At 45.5% G+C, this 21,084-nt stretch overlaps 1 protein-coding gene across 1 annotated transcript in view; it reads left to right on the top strand.

The window, feature by feature from the left end:
- CRACD (capping protein inhibiting regulator of actin dynamics) overlaps positions 1-21,084 on the top strand; it is a 115,502-nt gene that overhangs the window by 59,583 nt on the left and 34,835 nt on the right. The window contains 1 exon segment of the mRNA XM_079766523.1: positions 7,464-7,638. The gene's annotated coding sequence lies outside the window, so the exon portion shown is untranslated.

The following is a 21,084-nucleotide window of genomic DNA, read 5'->3' as shown; positions in this document are numbered from 1 at the left end:
GTAATAGACCTCTGTTCCATGCACAGGGAACTGAGGGGGTATCATTCTCCCGGGCTGGATAGCTCAGGGATGGCTTTCAAGAGAATGTGACACCAAGGATGTGTGTGGGGAGGTGGTTAGGAATTCTCTGGGCAAACGGAGAAAGGCATTCCAGGAAGAAGAAGAACATGTTTAAAGGTGTAAAGTCACAAAATCATATTAGTTTGCTACATAACGAAGTACCACAGACTGGGTGGCTTACACAGCACAAGTGTTTTCTCGTGATTCTGGGAGCTAGAAGTCCAAGATCGAGGTGTCATCAGCGTCTTCTGAGGCCTCCTCCCTTGGATTGTAGACGGCCGTCTTCTCCCTGTGTCCCACATGGCCCTCCCCCTGTATGTGTCTGTGTCCTAGTCTCTTCTTACAAGGACACCAGTCATATTGGATGAGGGCTCACCTAATGGCCTCATTTCACCATCATTCTCTCTTTAAGACCCTTTCTCCAAATAGTCACATTCTGAGGTGCCTGGGGGGTAGGACTTCAACATAACAATATGGGGGGCACAGGTCAGCTCCTGACACATGGTGTGGCACCACAGAGGTATGAGCAAAGTGCACGGAAGCCCGAAGGAGGTGTGGTTAGTTATCACTGGGCTTGGGGACTTGGGAACAGCCTCGAGGACCTAGGTCTTTGAATGGGATTTTGTCCCATTGGAAATGAAAATGACATTCTGGATGAGGAAACAGCACAGATCCAAGCTGTACGCCTTCCTTAGACATCTCCAACATGCGCCATAGCCCATCCACCCAAGTGCCCAGGACCTGGGGTTTGGATATGGGCTGGTTTCCACGTTCTCCACTGGTGAAAGCTACAGCCACTACCACCCTGGGCCTCTCGCCATTTGTTCCAGGGCCCCTGCCCTCTTCTAAAAGAGTGTTAATCCGATGGGAAAATATCCTCAGGTTAGGATTCACAAAATAAAATAAAAAAAGGGATGGGCAACTATGAGACTTTTGAGGCTGGGTCATAAAAGGCAGTATAGCTTATGCCTAGCTATAACGCTGTTCTTGCCTCTGGAATCCAAGTATCATGCCACGAGGAAGCCCAGGCCACACGGAGAGATCCGTGCAGGGAGAATCCCAGGGTTCCTGGCCTTGGACTCCATCTGAGCTCCCAACTGACAGCCGGTACCAACCAGTTGATTGCACCGTCTTGGAAATGGGTTCTTCTGCCCTCAGTCAAGCCACCTCAGCTGATGTGCTAGAACAGAAACAAGCTTTCCCTGACAAGCCCTGCCCCAATTGCAGATTTCTGAGAGGGGCGGGGGGGGGGGGGGGGGCGGCGGGGAATTATCCTGTCTCTTCGTTGTCTGAATTAGCACAGCAGCAGATATCTTCCTCCCTCCGTGCTTCCCCAGTAAAGGAGCAAACTGTTCCTTCTTCACCCACGTAACCTGACAGGAGACTGCGGTGCCCCCTCCCTCCTCTCCGGGAGGAGAATCGCAGTCTTGTTGTTACATCGCCCCAGGGAGCACAGCCCGTCGGCCATGTTGCCAACTCCTAGTCTTTATTGAAATGTCCCGGGATTGTGGAGTCCAGTAAAAATGTGACAGCCGCCGAGTATCTGTGTATCACCATGGACTTCAGTAAGTAATCTTTTTTAACTAGGTAGTTCCTTCTCCAAAGAATCCAGTGTTCCAGAGCTAAGAAAAAGGTTCTGAAGTTCCCCGGCTTACACAGTAAAATTATATGGTTCAGGCAGTTGGCTGTGTTCTGTGTTTTAATATGTGCTATTTACATGTGTTCAGTATACATGTTTGAAATCAGAACTTGGCCCCAAACGGTGGGTTTATTTAGCCAAAATGTGTGTCAGTCAGCTCACCCAGGTCTCCTGAGCAGGGTGCTCTGGAGTTTGGGGGAGGTGTGTGGATGAAATATATGGTACCTAGAGAAACTAAAAGTTGTTGGAAAGAAATACGGAAGGCAAGTGTTTCCCAGATTATGTTCAGAAGAACACTAGTCATGACGGATGTCTAAAAAGCCAAGTCTCCATAGCCAACAAGTTTTGGGAAGCACTACATATTCTCTGCTCCTTTGGAGAGCAATCACGATATCGCATATTAAAGACCCTGCAAGGTCCCGTGGTAAAGCAACATATTTAACTTTATTTTACCCACATTCTCAAATGTCCTGGTCTTTGAATAAGAACCTGGTACCGACACACAGAGCCCAGTCTGAGAAACCCCAGATCAAAACATGTATGATCTCCAAATGAACTATGATAGGAAATTCTGTTTCTCATTTGAAACGTACCATATGAATAATCCAATGCAGAGAAATTGTATGCTTTTATTATTTTAGGTTTAGAAGTGAAATGTAAGAATTGCATCCTTATGACAAATGGAAAACGAATCAGATTTGCCTGACTTGCCCAGTGATTTTTAATTTTTAGAAACTTCTATGTAAACTGGCAATTATGATGATGCAGCCAGTATATAATTATATCTATGAAGTAATGGATAAAGAGCACTTTTTTTTAAAATGGAAAAAAATCCCTAATATAATAGTTGGATGATGAAAATAATTTAGTACTTAAAGAATGAAAATTACCATGATCCCTGAAGGTAGTGTATATGCATATGTACATTCTTTCATGTGAAAAATTACAACACAAAAATGGTGAGATATTAAGACAATGTGGCACCCACTCTCTTTTCCCCAATAAATTCAGTCTTACATCTTAAGATGGTGCATTTCCAGAGAGGCTGGTAAGCAGATGTTTCGTAGCTAGTAAGAAATGGAATCGGGATTTGAGCCAACTATTCTTATCTCTGAGGCCCATGTACATAACCCCTAACTAGAGCTGTAGCCAATTTAAAAAACACACACACATGCACAATTTAATAGAGGGAATGGTTCTTCCTTCTCCCTCTCTCCTCCCCACTGCCCCAGCCACCCAACCAAATTAAATTTGTGTTGTAAAATTCTAAAATGCCATCTTAAATACTCTGTCGGAGAAAACATTGCTAAACTGTTCTCCTTCTCTATGGCAGTTGTCTTTGGGATATTTCACACCAGCATTGCAGAAGTGCTCTGCATTGTTAAAATTGCTTTGATCTTTTAGGCCCCATCTGTACAAAAAATATTCACGGTAACAGTCAGTGTCATCTGTCAAGAAAATAGCTGCTGCTGATGACCATGCACTTAGCCAGCTGATTCTGTGGAGACAGACTGTTAACACAGCCCCCAAATCATAAATCGATCATAAAATAGTTCATTTAATGCATATTTGTAGACTCATCTCAGGTTTTCATAATGGTTGCTGTGGCAGAGAATTGCAAATGTTTCATAAAATGTAGGTACTTGTTGTCCTGGCCGGTGTGCAAAGTGGTTAGAGCACTGGCCCTCACACTGAAGGGTCAAGGGTCTGATTCCCAGTCAAGGGCAGGTACCTGCATTGTGGGTTTGCTGCCCACACCCAGTCGGGGCGTATGTGGGAGACAACCAATTGATGTGTCCCTCTCACATTGATGTTCCTCTCTCTCTCACTCTCCCTCCCTCCCTCCATTCCACTCTCTCTCTGAAAAGCAATGGAAAAAATATCCTAGGGCAGTGGTCGGCAAACTCATTAGTCAACAGAGCCAAATATCAACAGTACAAAGATTGAAATTTCTTTTGAGAGCCAAATTTTTTAAACAACTTCTTCTAATGCCACTTCTTCAAAATAGACTCGCCCAGGCCGTGGTATTTTGTGGAAGAGCCACACTCAAGGGGCCAAAGAGCCCCACGGTCCTAGGGTGAGGATTAACAACAACAAAAATTAGGTACTTGTTTTTTTTGATGTGAGAAATCTTATACTGAACTTTGGGAATAAAACTGGGGGATCAACTCAATAAGAATATAATTCCTCCTCTGATTTATAGGTTCATTCCCTATTGATGTTGCTTAATCAGTTTGCTGTCTGAATGTAGGGTGGGCCTAAATGTAGTTACTGGGACTTTTTGTAAAGTTAGCCCTGGAAAATTAATTAATTGCCACAGTCATTAGTAAAAATATTTAAAATACACATTTAAATTTTATTTAAAATGTCAAGATAGTTTGGCAGAAAGTGTATTACTAATTTTGCAAATGAGGAAGGTGGAAATTACTTTTGATAACCGAGATGTGACCAAACACGAAGTCTTTGGAGCAGATTGTAAGCTTCCATGTTCTGACCCCTCCTCCCAAGAGAGAATGGCACTCTTAGGACTTAGACGCTCTTTTCCTCATGGCAGGAAGGAGTGGTTGCTGGATGGGTAGTTCAGGTAGGTTTTACTGTTCTCTTACCTTCCTGATAATAACCAAGGGATTGCTGAAACAGCCCTTCCCAAGTACTTCTGAGCTGTGTGCTCTCTGACATTTGGACTTTGACACGTCTTCCAGGATAATACATGTGGACTCATGCCAAGTCATTGCCCATCTAAAGTGCAGCACAAAGTGCTGGAGTGCTTGGTTCACAAACAGTCCTCAACGGGCCAGCTCTGCAGACGGGGCCCCCTGAGGGAGGCCATTCTCTGCTCGCATGCAGCCCACCAGGTTCTCCGAGCTGAGGCTGCCCATCCTGGCATCCCCCAAGGCTGTTTCTGTCCCGTCCTTGTATTTGTATTCAGCTCTTTCCAGGTTCTGTTCACTCTCTGTCTCCCCCAACAATGTGACCAATACCACAAATATTTTATATGGTGGCTGCCACCGTTCTGGACATGGAGGCAACACAAAGGACCCCATCTGCCTTCTTGTCTGACCAAGTCACCCGTTAGTTAAATACATGAGTAACCTGTTCAAGAAACTGTAATTTGTCTCTGATGATCGTTCACTACCTTGGTTACAGCTCAACTGAATGCCACCACATCCACCTAAACTTTAGAGCAAATGATGATCTTTTTTTCTATCAATAAATTCTGACATAATAAAAAAATTCTCTAGTTAACTTAAAGGCTGGATTAGTGGGCCCAGGCTGGGAGTAATGATTCATTACGGATGTTTTTAGGTTTTTGCTGTGGTCCTTTAGAATATTCCTGGTTAGACAATTTAGGGTTAGATATTTCTGCAGTGAGAAAAAGGCAATTGATAAAAAGGGAAGAAGGAAGAATTTATCTCAGAAATAAGTGAAATTAGCATATATTGCTGTTTGACCATTTATCATGATGACCATTCACAATAATGGTGTCATTTACATATTTTGAGCCTTGGATAGTCATAAAGAAAATGTTGACTTATCAGTCAGTGCCAAAGACCAATCCTATATAATAAAAGCCTAATAATATGCTAAGTGTCTGGTCATCTGGTTGGCCATTCAACCAATCAAAGCATAATATGCTAATGATATCCTAAAGCTGTTCAACCACTCACTATGATGTGCACTGATCACCAGGGGGCAGACACTCTGACCAGTAGGTTAGCTTGCTGCTGGGGTTGGCCAATCAGGACTGAGCGAGACGGGCTGGACATGCCCTGGAGCTCTCCTGCGGTCCCTCCCCAGCTGGCAAACTTCTCACAGCCCTCCCCAGCCCGAATCATGCACCGGTGGGGTCCCTCGGCCTGGCCTGCGCCCTCTTGCAATCCAGGCTGAGGGACCCCCCCCCAGTGCACGAATTTTGTGCACCAGGCCTCTAGTTATATAATAATGTAATGATACCTGTAGTGCCTTATATAATTTTTTTTAATTTAAGATACTTAATTGATTCATTTTATATAAGGTCAATTCTTTTAATACTCGCCTAATGTTCTTTGCTGGTCTTCGAAATCCTCCTGTGGCAATTTAAAAAAATTATCTATTGGAGATTTTGCTCATGGAGACCAAAAGTAATGTCATAAAAATCTCTGGCCTGTACTCCTGAATAAGTGGCCACTGAAAGCATACAAACATTCTGAAATCAAATCTTCTGATTATTTTTTACCACTTCCGCACTTTATCGTCTTTTACGTAATACCCAGTGAACATTTAACTCTTTTGAGGACTACATGCCTAGCACAGAGCCTCGGGTGTGGAAGGAGGCATCTCGCATGTTAGAAATCTGCCTTCCTTTTCAATGTGATACGATGCAGCACTGTTCCGGGACCGCTGACAAAGGAAGGTCCGTTTGCGTCTATACTAAGGATCCCAGTATATGTCTTTTTGTAATTGGTGATTATTGTATCTGCTTCCTCACTGTCTTAAGCCACTGCTTAGGGCAAAGTGATTTAAAACACTTCTTCCACCCTTCAGATTTTCTCTCAGAAAAGCCAGAGCTGAAGATCACCCGAGGAAATGAGGCAACTACCTTGAACATCATTAACCTCATTTTTATACCCAGCTCTCCCTGTAGACTCTGTCGAGCCAAGTTCTGGGGGCTCTGATACTGACTTGAGGGCCCCATACCTTTGTGTTTTGTACCGGTCTTTTTCTATACACATTGTGTATAGAAATGTTTCAACTTTCCTTTTCCCTCAAAGTTCCTGACTCCAGCTTCAAAGATATATGTTTCCCATGACATAGACAAGTTAGCTCATCTCTCTGTACCTCAGGCTTCTCATCTGGAAAATGGGGATGTTAATGCTACCTACCTGATAGAATTGTGGTGAGGACTGAGTTCCTTTTTGTAAAGTTCTTAGAGCAGTGATGCATGGTAAGGGTTAAATAATTTAAGAAAAAGAGTGCCTGACCACTGGATACGTGGTTCTCTAAACTTTTTTTTTTTTCCCTTTAAACTTCTTAAAGGGACCATCTGAGAAGATGCTCTGGTATGGGGTGATTTATATTTCCTTTGCCGAGGTGGGAGTGGAGTGATGTGAGGAATTTGTATCTGAAACTGAACTGGAAGGTATTACCCACAATACCTGTAGGCAGTGCTGGCTGGGAGCCTGGGTCCTGGCCGGATGAAGCAATGAATGGAAAAATGTTCATTAACGATTCCTGTGGGGCTCTTCGCAGCAGTTTTAAAAGGAGACAAGAGAGATAAACTAGAACTATATGGGGATGGGGGGCAACGCTTATACCAAGAGTTGGCGGTTTTCTTCTGTGTGCAAAGGCTGAAAGAGTGCTTCTCAGAAGAGGTGATACACACACACACATTTTCTTACACAGCCGTGTGGCTTATGTGTTATCTCGGCTTCTGCCGTGGAGAAGGGCACGGGCCACCCACTTTGTTCAAGAAAGCAGACGCCACCTCTGTGTGGCCTGTGCGAGGGGTGCTGTGCCTTGAAGCTTAGAACCCCTTCGCGTCGTCCCAGGTGCTCGTTGGGAGCCTGAGGCAGACGCTCCCTGCGCTCCTGGCTTGTCTGCGCCTGACTGTGCGTGGACAGGGCAGGCCCTGGCATTCCTGGCACAGGGCTTGGCCGCCCGTTCCCTGCGATGGCTGCCCTTTGCCCCAGCTCCCTGGGCCGAGGCAGCCCAGCTGTAATTTGCTCGGAGGCTCCGGGGTGCAGCCCTGTCAAACTGCAGCGAGTGTTTATCCTGTAATCCGCAGACAAGAAGAAGGGAGGCAAATTCCAGCCTTTTAAGAAGTTGTTTGGCAAAAGGAAAAAGAAAGACACTTCGATTTCCCGGGAGGCGGAGGCAGGAAGGAAGAGCCACTCTCCCCAGAGCGTCAGCAATGGCACCTTCTCTTCCGAAGATGAGGAGACCCTGGAGGACAGCCTAAGGTAATGACTCACACCTTCCTTGTGTGTGGATCTCCGGTGGGGCCGGGTGGGGAGTGGGATCCCCCCAGGATGTGTTCCATCTCCGGGAAGGTGGGAGACTTGGGGTGCTTGGGGTGCTCTGTGGAGGAGTTGCCTTGGGGAGCTGGCGAAGGAGTGTGGCCTCGCCCTCTGGGCGAGCACTGGGCTCTGCGCCTACCTCTTGCCGCCCTCGCTGGTCGCGGCAGGCAGCCTGTAATTGACTGGGCTCAGCAGGTGTCCTTGGATTGAGGAAGACCTCGTCTCTATGTCTCCTTGTTTGGCAAAGAGAAAGGTGGGTCCTAGATTAGATTTTGCACCCAGATCGAGGACGTGGGCTGCCCCAGGCACGGGGTGGTCGCCCTTCCTACCCCTGGCCATCTCTAGCAACTTCCAGAACCTGTCTGCGTGCAGTGCGCTTTCAAATTCTGTTCTTTGTTTTCCGTGTTCTTCTCCTCTCCGGGTCTCTCTCAGAGCAAACACAGGCACTAAATCTGGCCGTGATAGAGTAAGGAACTCGGAAAAGCAGGATCAGAAGGGCCGTTCTCACCTGAGTCGGAGTCTAAGCTGCTGACAGCTTAGAAGGCAGTCCCTCCGAGACTTGCCTGCATCCCGCTGGCACCATGTGCCTGCCTCCAGCTGGCACTGGTCACTTTGTATGGAAGTTATTGATTTGCTTGGCTGTCTCTCTCACTCAGCTGCTAGTGTCCGGGAAGTCAGGGACCAGGTTTTACGCGGCCTCATCTTAGGTGCTCAAAAGGTGTTTCCTATGAATGCCGGGCACTGCGTAAATTACACTGATGTCATTCAGCTGGACCTTGACTCGCGTTTCCTTCAACATCGTTTCATTATAACATTGATGAGGAAAATGTGATTCCCCGCCAGGCCACTGTGCGTGGAGTTTGCACCTTCTTTCTCCCCAAGTCTCTGTGGATTTTGTCTGGGGACTCGGGTTTCTAAGCCCCATTCCAAAGATGTGCACGTGAGTTGAGCTGGTGTGTCTACATTGTCCCAGACTGAGTATGGGTGTGGGTGGAGTGTGGGTGTGGGTGTGGGTGTGGGTGTGAGTGGCCCTTCCAGGAAGGGTTGGGTCCTGCTTTGTGCCCTGAGCTACAGGGATAGGTTCCAGCCACCTGTCGCCATGAAATGGAGTAAATGGGTGGAAAAGAATGATGTTGCTCGTTTTTATTAGTCTTTTTTAAAATGTATGTATAACTCACATTTATTTTAATGTTTAATATTAGAAGTGTTTGGGGGCTTTATTTAGAAACTAGAGGCCCGATGCACAAAACTCGTGCAATGGGCTCAGCCCTCGCGGCCCCACCCACTGGTGGCTCAGGAAGGTCGTTCCGCCATCCGGTCTAATGAACATATTACCTCTTTATTATATAGGATCTAGTGCTGTTTTTGTGACCAGAAATATGGATCTTAACTCTTTTTTTGTAGCCGCCTGTAGTAAAATTGGTTTCATTGTGTGTTGCTTCCCTTAAAGTTGCCGTTTCTAAGCACCTACCGACAATACGATGTCCTACTAGCGCACGTTGAAGGAATAGATGCTGTACTCTGTGGTATTCTTACTGTAGTTCAAAGACAGGGACACAGGCATCCTCTGAGATGTGTGTCAGTGAGCAAATTCGAATAGACACCACAGTGGAGCACAAACGACAGAATCCGCAGGCAGCCGTGTGCTTAGCCCCCCGCGTGCTCACCGACCGCACTTGTTGGTCTCAGTGCTGCCCCTCGTCCTGCACAGGCCGTGTTGGCTTCCCCTCGGCTTCAGTAAGGAAACTGGAATTTAACTGGAGGAAATGATTTTACTGGAAGGTGAACACAGCTAGACTGGCCTCACCCGGCTGTTGGGATGTCAGTACGGATCCTTGTTGAGGATTGTCCAGGACGAATCCATTTTGATTTCACTTCGTTTCCTCGGTTGTAAATTAGGAATGTGAGCCTTTCTGCCTCTCAGCGTCAGAATGAGGTACAGATACCAAAATGGTACCAAATAGTTGTGTAACGCAACAAGGGATGGAGTCTAGAAAGTTCTCCTTTGTGTTGTTGTTTTTTTGTGGGTTTATTTTTTTAAATGTAGTTTTATTGATTACAGAGAGGAAGGGAGAGGGAGAAAGAGATAGAAACATCAGTGATGAGAGAGAATCATTGATGGGTTGCCTCCTGCACACCCCCTACTGAGGGGTCCTGCAACCTGGGCATGTGCCCTGGCCAGGGATCGAACCGTGACCTCCTGGTTCATAGACGGATGCTCAACCACTGAGCTGGGCTCAGGAGCTCTCCTTTGGGAGGACGGTCCTATGAAAACGCAGCTCGTCCCCTCCGTGGTTTTGCCAAGTCCCCAACCTCGTATTGAACTGTGCCTCTTCTCACTTAGGTTCTATGCCTTTACCCCGCGAAGTTTCCTTTAGGTTTGAGGTATCACAGAGCCTTGGGAAATTCCACACTGGGTCCAACAGCTATAAAATACAGGTCATGTCACCTGTTCTTATTGTTGACTCTTGTTAATAAGCCCACCTTTGTGAGACAAATGCTGTATTTAATTGACACTTTTCTTTATAATGAAGCTGTTTGGGTAAGCTCTGGATAAAGAGTTTTCAAACATGTCTCCTTACAAATTTTAAAAATTAAAAAAGATGGGAATATAGAAGTCATTTAAATCATGTATCCGATCCCTTTTCTTCTCAGCAATTGCCAATTGCCATGTAAGTCCACCCACAAAGTATTCATTGCTTGCTGTATAGCTAGACTTCCGGTTATTCGTCCTGTTTACAGATGCAGAAGGTGAAAGGTAGCTGTTTCCAATAATTCTCATTTTCAGAATTTCACTGCTCCGTCAATGGGTGTGTTACTTTGCATTGTGTAATGATTCACAACATTTCTGCGCCTTTTATTTGCCGTCTCCTAAATGGGCAGCTCTCACTAAAACACAAAATTCCGTTAACTTGATCTTGGGTGGTTCCCAGGAGGCAAATTTCAGCCCGGTGTGAGGGAGGATTTCCTAATTACGAGAGCTGCCTAAAACTGGGGAGGCTGAGTGTGTGCCAGCAGGGGTCGGGACTGATGAAGGGGAATTTCGGCACTGGTGGGAATTTAAAGGAGCTGAACTTTAACTGCAAAAAGCTGCAATTTTAGAAATGTCTCCACGGCCAAAAATAGCTCATTATTGATCTGCTCCTTCTGTCTGAAATTTCTCATTTCCTCTGGGCTCTTAAAGCATTCTATTCTTTCTCCAGGTTAGAAGCCTTCATTTTTCCTAGGCTGCTGCTTTTAAATTATGCATGCCTGTGGGAAAAGCAAAACAGTAAAACCTGGCCAGTTTTTAACAACTTAATGTGACTTCCTTTATTAATTAAATACAACCACGTGGATGTTAAAAGGGGAGAAAGGGTCATTTTGGCAAACAGGTTTGGGAAGTTCTGGGCCAAAACAAATTAAGTAGGATCCTTTATGTAGGACTTCAGAAAGCCTTCACTGTGCTGATTTACTCCGAGAATCTGCAAGAAGGATGCAGTATAGAGCATTTCCAAGATGGCTTTAACCACAAACCCTTTTCTCGTAGAGACTATCCTGTAGCATAGATTACAGCTGCCACTTACTGAACTCAGTACAATGTGTTTTGTACAGATGAACGCATGTAATACTTACCAAGGCACTCTGAGATTGACATTCTTGTCCCCATTTCAAAGATGAGAAAACTAAGGCCAGAGAGTGACTTGCTGGTAAGTTGCTGAGCCACTGCTCCAGTGGTGAAACGTCCATTCCGAACCATCCACTGTTCTGCTGCAGCCTTCCTGGGGAGCTAGTCACGTGGCCCTGAGCCACCGGCCTCAGGTGTTTTCCTGCCTTTAGCTGCCTGACAAAGGCTCTCCTCCTCACTGGGACTCGAGTCCAGTTTCTGCCTACCATGCAGCATTTACTGCTCTGCCATGCACCGCCACAGCCCTCTATAGTGAGTGCCAGCTGTAGGCCGCAGTGAGAACTGAAGGGGCTCCAAGGAGGGGGAGCTCACTCTGGGGCTGGAGCTGTCAGGCAAGGGTCAGGAATGAGGAGCCCTTGAGCTGGCTCCCGGAGACGGGCAGGATTTGGAGGGGCTAAGAGACAAGGCATGGACATCTCAGATCCAGAATGGCGGCAGCAGAGACTGCCATGTTAGAATGAATGTGGCAAATAGAATTGAAGGGAATTTCTGTAGCTTAGTAAAGGGCAGCTACAAAAAATCCAGTGTACCGGTGAGGTATTATGGAGTCGTGCACCTGAAGCCTATTATAGTTTTACTAACCAATGCCATCCCAATAAGTTCAATAAAATAAGTTACTTAAGCATATACTAAAAAAAAAAAAAAAAGAAATTAAAGAAGATCTAAATAGCCCTGGCCAGTTTTGCTCAATGGTTGATTCCTGGTCAAGGACAAGTACCTGGGTTGCAGGATCCCCGCCCTAGTTGGGGTGGGTGTGGGAGCCAGCCAATTGATTGCCTCTCACATCTTGTTTCTCTCTCACTCTCCCTTCCTCCCTACTGCTCTCTCTAAAAAAAAAAAAAAAAAAAAAAAAAAAAAAAAAAAAAAAAAAAAATCAATGGAAAAAATATCCTCAGGTGAAGATTAACAACAACAAAAAGAATCTAAATAGATGGAAAGACATCTCATATTTATGGATCAGAAAACTTAAAATTGTTAGGATGGCAATACTCTCCAAATTGATCTACAGATTCATTGTAATCCCAGTCAAAACCTGCGTTTTCTGCAGAAATTGACAAGTGGGTCCTAAAATTCACATGGAAACGCAAGGGACCTAAAAATAGCTGAAACAGTCTTGAGGGGCTCACACTTCCTGAGTTAAAAACTGGCTATGAAACTACAGTAATTTAAATAATGTGATATAGGTTGCCCGGCCAGGGTGGCTCAGTGGTTGAGCATAGACTACGAACCAGAGGTCACAGTTCGATTTCCGGTCAGGGAACATGCCCAGGCTGCGGACCCAACAGGGGGCATGGAGGATGCAGCCGATCAATGATTCTCTCTCATTATTGATGTTTCTATCTCTCTCTTCCTCTCTGACACCAATAAAAATGTATTGGAACAGTATGGTACTGACTATATAAATCAGTGGATTTTAATTGAGAGTCCAGAAATAAGTCTTTACACTTGTGGTCAGGTGATTTTCAATAAGAGTGCCAAGACAAGTCAGAGGATAAAGAATAGTCTTTTCAACAAATAGTACTGGGACAACTGAATAGCCACATACAAGAGAATAAAGTTGGACTCTTTTCTTATACCATTCACAAAAATGAACTCAAAATGGATAATAGATCCTAATGGAAGATCTAAAATTGTAATACTCTTAGGAGAAAACAAAGGAGTAAATCCATGACCTTGGATTAGTCAGTGATTTTTTTTAGGAACCAAAAAGCACAAGTGACAAAAGAAAAATCAATAAATTTGACTTCATCAAACATAAATTTTGTGGCCTGGCTGGTGTGGCTCAGTGGATTGAATGCTTCCCATGGACCAAGAGGTCCCAGGCTTGATTCCCTGTAAGGACACATGCCCAAGTTGTGGGCTTGATCCCCAGTAGGGAGCATGCAGGAGGCAGCAATTGATGTGTCTTTCTCATCAATATTTCTCTCTCCCTCTCTCCCTTCCTCTCTATTTAAACATCAATAAAACATTTTATCAAAAGAAAAATAAATAAATAATATCATCAAGAAAGTGAAAAAATCCTTAGGATGGAAGAAAACATTTGCATATCACTTACCTGATAAGACTATATTCAGAAATAGTAAAGCACTCTTATAACTTAATATAAAGATCCCAAAAAAAGAGCAATTTTTAAAATGGGCAAAGGACTTGAATAGACATTTCTCCAAAGATATAAAAATGTCCATTAACATATGAAAACACACTTGCTCAACATCATTAGCTATCAAAGAAATGCAAATCAAAGCCACAATGAGGTATCACTTCATACCCATTAGGAAGGCTGTAATATAAAAGAGAGATAACAAGTGCTGGTGAGAAAGTGGAGAAATTGGAACCCGCATACATTGCAGGTGGTAATGTAAAATGGTACAGCCCTGCCTTGGAAAACAGGTTGACAGTTCCTCAAAATGCTAAACTAGATATAAACCCCAAAGAAATGAAAGCAATGTCCACACAAAAATGTGCACACAAATGCTCACAGCAGAATTATTCATAGTAGCCATGAAGTTGAAACAGTCCAAATATCCATCAAAAGATGAATGGATGAATAAAATGTGGTGTATATTCATACAATGGAATATTATTTGGAAATAAAAAAGGATGAAATACTGGTCCATGTCATGACGTGAATAAACTTTTATGCTAGTTGAAAGACGCCAGTTACAAAAGACTACCTATTGTATGATTCCATTTATACAAAATACCAATTAGGCATATCCGTAGAACAGAAGGATTAGTGGTTGCCAGGCACGGGGTAGGATGAGGGTGACTGTTAATGTGTATGGGGTTTCTTTTGGGAGGGATAAAAATCTTCTCAACTTAAATGGCGTTGATGGTTGCACAATTCTTTGAATGCACTAAAAATCATTGAAATGTACTTTTAGCCCTGACCGGTTTGGCTCAGTGGATAGAGCATCGGCCTGCGGACTCAAGGGTCCCAGGTTCGATTCCGGGCAAGGGCATGTACCTTGGTTGCAGGCACATCCTCAGGAGGGGGTGTGCAGGAGGCAGCTGATCGATGTTTCTCTCTCATCGATGTTTCAAACTCTCTATCCCTCTTCCTTCCTCCCTGTAAGAAAATCAATAAAATATATATTTTTTAAAAAAGAAATGTACTTTTAAAAGGCTGATATGGTACGTGAATTATATCTCAGTAGAGTTGTTTTTAAAAAAGGGATTGAACGTGGCATTTAAAAGGTCATGTCTAGCGGAGGCGATAAGCTCATGTTGGCAGGGGAGAGTAGGGGCCTTTTCCTTCCCTAAAACCCTAAAATAGGAGGTTGATATTTGGGATGGAACAAAAAGGGCTCATGTGGAAATAGGACATCACTGTAGAGTAGAGCAGGCTGGCTTGGAAGGCAAACAGCTTTCCCGTTTGTTGAGGGCGTTGAGCCCCTGCTTTGGAATGGAACGGGGAGGCGATACTTGATGGGAGAAAAGAGATGGGGAAAGTGATAGGCAGGTCACTTAAACTGTATGCCTATGGTTTCCCCCCATGCACTCCACACCCCTCCCCAAAGTTAATATAAATCCTGCTCTCTACTTACATGATAACCTATTCAGTGGAGACACACACACACACACATCAATGTTGAGGGTTTAAGGTAACTTTTAGTTCTGATCTAGTAACTTCACTTTTACAAATGGGGAAACTGAGGCTGAAAGAGATGACAGTGCTGTTGTAACCGGACAATCAATGGGTCCGTGCTGCCTGTCACTACTCAAGCCAATTGACTCTCAGTTAAAATCCACTGAAGTATAAGCAGAGACAGGGTTGAATCATTATGAGTGTTTGTTCCAATATTGCTGACAATATGGGGGAGCAGCAGGTCGTCCACAAAAACCTGCTCTGCCCCCACCATAAGCCGGCTGCTTATCTTGGTATTACATGGGAAAGTAGGCAAAAGGGCAAATGGGCAGTCTACAGGTATGCAAAAAGGGCTGGGGTTACATGGGGAAATAGCCAAGGGTAGGCCAAATGGGCAGTTAACAGGTAAGCAGAGGGCTGGGGATCTTCAAAGAGCTTAGTGATATGCAAAGCCTGGGGTCTTCAAAGGGCTGGCGATTCTGGATTCTGGTTCTGCAACAAAGTTGTTCGTCTTTCCGCGGTAATAGGAAGCTTCAAGTGGGGAGGAAGGGCTGCATTTCCAGGTGAGCTCCCAGGTCCCGCGTGCGGCTCCAGCCAGGTGAGAATGTGCCTCTTTAATCAGAATAAAACCATCACGGTTAACAGAGCATGATTAATATTTCTTACAATTATAGCTGGTTCCCTACCATTCTACTTCTGCCCCTATCACTGTTAATGTTAGAGGTGTGACTAGAATCTGTCAGCTGATTTTGCACATAGTAATCCTTTTGTCTGGAACAACCCAATCCCCCATTCTTACTAGTATATCCTCCTCCAGTTAACTGCTCTCCATCCTTCTTTTATTTTTTTATTTTTTTGTACAAATGTGCCTTCCTCAGTAGAGCAAGCTTTCTCTGTCCCCCTCAGCCTAGATAAAGCCTGAGGACACTGTTCTCACAGCTTCTTTTCCCTTTCCCTAAGGATGGGCCTGTATAACTTGCCTTTCACTGTACTTCTAGCCTCCAGGTCGGTGCCTGGCACACAGCAGGCATTCATGAATGCTGCCCTTTTTACCACTGGATTCTTCCCATTGGACAAGTCAATGTTCGTCTGATTTTTCCTTCAGTTTCCCACGTGGTAAAGAGTATCACTGTCCCTCTGACCAGCTGGAGAAGGAAAATTCCACAGCTGGCGTGATGAGACAACATGTCCCCAGTGAACTCACCATAAAGCTCAGGCTCCCTGATTAGTGGGTGCCACAGGTCACTTGGCCTTGTGCTTTTCAGGAGATGAAGTCGGGAAAGACTGATTTTACTTGGTCATTTATCCTCTGCCCGTAGGAACCTGGCATGTGCTGAAATTGAACAGGGATTAGAGACAAGGTACAAAAACCCTTCAATGAATAAAAATTAGGGACTAAGCAGGGGACTTAACGAAGCTGAGCTGAATAAGTCTAGGGCAGTGGTCGGCAAACCGCGGCTCGCGAGCCACATGCGGCTCTTTGGCCCCTTGAGTGTGGCTCTTCCACAAAATACCACATGCGGGCGCAAATGTACAGTGCGATTGAAACTTCGTGGCCCATGCGCAGACGTCGGTTTTCGGCCTGGGCGAGTCTATTTTGAAGAAGTGGCGTTAGAACACTCAAGGGGCCAAAGAGCCGCATGTGGCTCGCGAGCTGCGGTTTGCCGACCACTGGTCTAGGGGGAAGGAGGGTTGATGAATAGGTTACAGCAGTTATTGGAGATACAGTATGTGGGAGAGAGCAGACCAGGAGCCAGGTTCCTCTTGTGAATGTGGGGCTTCCTCTTATGAGCTGTGTGCCCTCAACCAAGCCAGCTCCTTCATCGGTTACATGGATGTGCTATCTCCCGGGGTTATATTTTTATTATTTGTAAAAATGCATGTGACATCATGATGTCTGCTCTGAAATAGCATTTTACGAATGCAGGGTAATATCATTACGGAGATAAAGAGGAGGTTGATAACTAGTTTCCTGTTTCCAGAGCATAGACCAAGACTCCGTTGATTTAGCTGATGGCTAAAGATGTTTATGAGACGGTCTTTCTCCAGGTGGGGCAAATGAGCAGTGGAATAGTCAGGGTGAAGCCCTGGCGTCCCTCGAGAGCCTTAGAGGCCGGTGAGGTGATTGCTTGTCCTGTGTGATGCAGGCCTGGAGGCTGGAGTAGGTGACCCTTCAACTCCCAGTTCTACGTGTCTGTGTTCTAAGATTCTAAACTTCTCCCCTCTTCCTTGAATTTTTAATGGTGTATCCTGTTTCTGTTGTAATTATTATGTATTTGGGTATGCTGTAGCCTACTGGGTACCATATAAATGCATGGAATACTCAAGTTGGGGCTGAGCCTCAAAGATGCTACACAAAATACAATCTGACTCCAGTCTCTTTCAGCACTTCCAGTTTGTTTGATGAGGATAGTTAATTGCTCTTTAGCATTTCATTTGAATGAGACTCACGGATCTGTTTAGGACGAAAACTGCTGATCAATTGCAATTGCCCCCCTGTTGCCATGGAAACAGGCTGCCGTGGGACTATAATTATATTTCTTTATTCCTGAAGTGAATCCCTAATCATTGCCATGGTAATTACCCAATATCTATGGCCCCAAATTACATGGTGCTTCTCCAAAAAAGACAAAGGATAAGGAAGAGGTGGGGGGCTGGCCTGAGACATGTGGTAAGTAGGCAGCTGCAGAAAGCTGTTTTTCTGGGTGGGGAGAATTCCCCTCCATTAGGCGCCAAGGTTAGATGGTGTGAGTGGGTCTTAGAATGTGCCCAAAGCCTACAGTAGTGGCCAGAAGGCTATGTCAGAAACAGAAAACACAACTACTAGTATCTTCAACCGTAGTGCCACACATTATCTGCTGTATCTGAAAGTCGGGAGAACTTTCCAAGTTCCAAAGTTCCTTAATGAAGCAGCCCAGATGCAGCAGCAAGATCCAGTCTGATTGCTTTTTTTCTTATCCTCGGGGAGCAGGCTCCCCGGGGGACAGGCTCTCGTCCCCAGGATGGCCTATATTCCAGATGTCACGTGCAGGTGACAAAAACCAGTGAAAGGGGACCATCCCTGCCTTGTGTCATGGTTTGCGAATGAGGAGGACTTCCCTAGAAACACCTCCCCAATTTTCCACGGTTCCTTTCGCACAGACCCTGCTGCAGACCGTACTTCCAGAGAACAGGGCTCGAAGTGGAGGTGGCTCTTCTTGGCTCCTCCCTTCTCTCCTCAGTACTAAGTGACAGTGACTGAGGAATGGAGGAATGGCATGACTACAGGGCTAACTTTGTTTTGCTTTGCTTCTCACCTTCTCTCTCCTGTGACTTTCGAGTGCCCTGAACTCTAGGCCACGGGCCATCAAGCACCCTGTCTCATCTCTACCTCGTCTGCTGATAGGCATGGACATTGGACACTGGACCTGGGCTACTGGACACTCCCAGTAGCATGGAGTATGGCATCCTTTGCTCTCGGGCAGTTTCACTTGCCACCAGGAAAGAAAGGCAACCTCTTCAAAGAGAATCAAAACATGGGAGAGCTGTACAAATAGTGGTCCATCCAATTGGGCTAGATTGGAAAGAATCAAGGCACAGATCCCAACGCATAGTGTGGTGACTGGTGGCTATTTTTAGTAACCGAGCTGTTACCATTTGGTTCCCCTTCTCAACAGCACCCAAATCTCCTTTCCGGGAACCAAGCCTTGCCTCGCTCCACCTACCTCTGATAGGACAGAGTACCAGCTTCCTATGACAGAAGCCAAAGGGCTACTTCCTCCCCACTGCAGCCTGGCCTGAGCACATGACCTGGCCTGGCCAATCAGTCTCTCTCCTGGGCTTTGACTTGACAGGTGGGTCAGGATGTAAGGGAGACAACTAGGCGAGCTTTCTGTAACCAGACTCTTCCTGCACCGTGGCGGTTGCTGTGGGTCCTAATGCCTGGACTGCTAGAGTTCTCTCCCAAGAGTCTTCTTCCCAGCCTCCGTTGCTCTTGGAGCTCCCATTGTTCTTCCAGTACCGTATTTTCCAGCATATAAGACGACTTTTTAACCCAGGAAAATCTATACGCCCAGTCGTCTTATACGCCAGAAAATACGGTAAATATTCTTTTGGTTGAATGAGACATAGTTTCTATTGCTTGCGACTCATCACTGTAGCTGACACCGAATGGAACCAGGAAAACGTGGTGAGAGAGAGGTTTGAAGTAGGAGGTGGGAAGCAAAGCCTGGAGCAGTTTCCTGGTTTGAGTTGAAAAGGAGGCTCAGAAGAAACCTTTTTAAAGGAGATGCTGACCATCCTCCTGAATTGCCCACCCCCTGGCTTCTCAGGGCTTTCCACAATGGCCTCCTATAAGAGGCCTGCCTTCCCTGAAATATACTCAAGATCTCAAAATAGTCCCGTCCTCCCATCAACATGTTTGCATCAAGCTTTGCATTCCCTCAGTGACCTCTCCATGGGAAACCCATCCGATAAATGAACCACATAAACGAACCACCCTACAATATTAATCATTGACTCATCACAGATTTTATTGTATAAAGGATTTGGGGAGAAAGAAAGATCATACGTGTGATTCCCTGCCCTCATGCAACGCGTAGTGTGGTGGAGGTAAGATGATACCATTATTATTAGCGTCACATCTGTCTAGCACTTTACAATATGCAGAGCACTTTTATTTTCCCTCTCATTTAAGGCATGATTATAGTAACCATAGCATGAAACGGCAAGAAATACACGCGCAGGGCTCTGGGGGACAGAAGAGATCCCTTTCTCCCAGGGGAGCGGAAAAGGTTGTGTGGAGTTGATATGTCTGAGCTGGAGCTCGAAGGGTGGGTAGGACCTGAACTGAGAGATTGGCCCTGGGCTGTCCCTGGAGAGGAAGAGCGTAGGCAATGACAGAGCGCAGAGAGGATATTTGGGGAGCTGAGTGGCTGGGGTTGAAGTAGGGTGACATTGGATAATAATGGGTAACGCATAAGCATTTACACTATTCTGAGTGCTTTACATTTCAGAATTCATTTAAACCCTAAAAAATCGACGAGGTAGGACCTCTTGTCATCCCCCTTTACAGTGAGGACACTGGCCTGCCCCGCGTAGTTCAGAGCCCCACCGTGAAGAGCCTGAAAGGGTAAGCCACCGTGGCAGCTTCATCTGGTAGGGTTTGGGCAACAGGGAACCAATGGAGGTTTCTGAGCTGGCAGGTTCACTGCTTTAAGATGAACGTATGTTTAGAGAGAAGAACTGGAGAGGACTTCGGTTGAAGATCCTCTACAGAGGTCAGTCATGTTACAGTCGGCTCAGGGTAAAGAACCAATGATACACTCACTGGCCCTTCAGTTGTCCTCAGGAATTCCTCCACTTCGCCCTGCGGTTTCTCACATCTTCCAATGGATGAGCCTCCGCTGCCTGCCTGCCTGGCTCGGGAGTGAGAGCATCATGCCAGCGGCTTGGGCTAGGAAAAACAAAAGTTCTTCACGCTACACTTGCAGTGTTTTTGTAAGCCTTAAATGCTTTCAACATAAAAAAATAATAATGAAAATAAAAGCTTAAGAAGTATGAACTTATGTTGCTTTTGGCATGGTCATTAGCATAATAATGTCTGTGCGTTAGAGCAGCGTGGGATAACCCATCCGGGCCGCAGCCGTGTTTCCTGAGATCATTCACCACTTTTAGGCCCGTCAGACAACCCCGTGTTTTGGTCTATGTGCTGCCAGAGTGTGCCCATGAGTACTGTATTACTGATTTTTAAGAAGCTTTCTATAGCCTCTAGGTAGAATTATGACAGTTCTGCGATCCCTGGGGAAGTAAAAGAGGAGGAGGTGGAGGAGGGGAGAAACAGCAGCGCCTCTTTTCTCCTGTCCTTCCAAAGCCATATTGACTTAGGTGCAAGGGCTTAAATGTAATAAGATGTAGGACCCCCTAAGCCCCTCCAAGTCGTCTTAGTGCTAATACAGCACCTTGTCTTAGATTTAGAAGCCTCTGTTCTCCAGTCAGTAGGTCCTGTTTCTGGTGTTTAAACCTCCTGTGGTGGAGGGGTGGAGATGGAACCCAGGGGCTGCCGCTCTGAGAATCAGACACCCAGATCATCTTTTCAGGTATTAGTTCTGCATTTCAGAATTTCCCAGGATTTGGGGCAGACATGAAGGATTCT

This window comes from Cnephaeus nilssonii, assembly GCF_951640355.1.
Source record: "Cnephaeus nilssonii genome assembly, chromosome: 1".
Taxonomy (NCBI): domain Eukaryota; kingdom Metazoa; phylum Chordata; class Mammalia; order Chiroptera; family Vespertilionidae; genus Cnephaeus; species Cnephaeus nilssonii.
The sequence above is the reverse complement of the archived record's forward strand: the minus strand, read 5'-3'. Positions and strand labels throughout refer to the sequence as shown.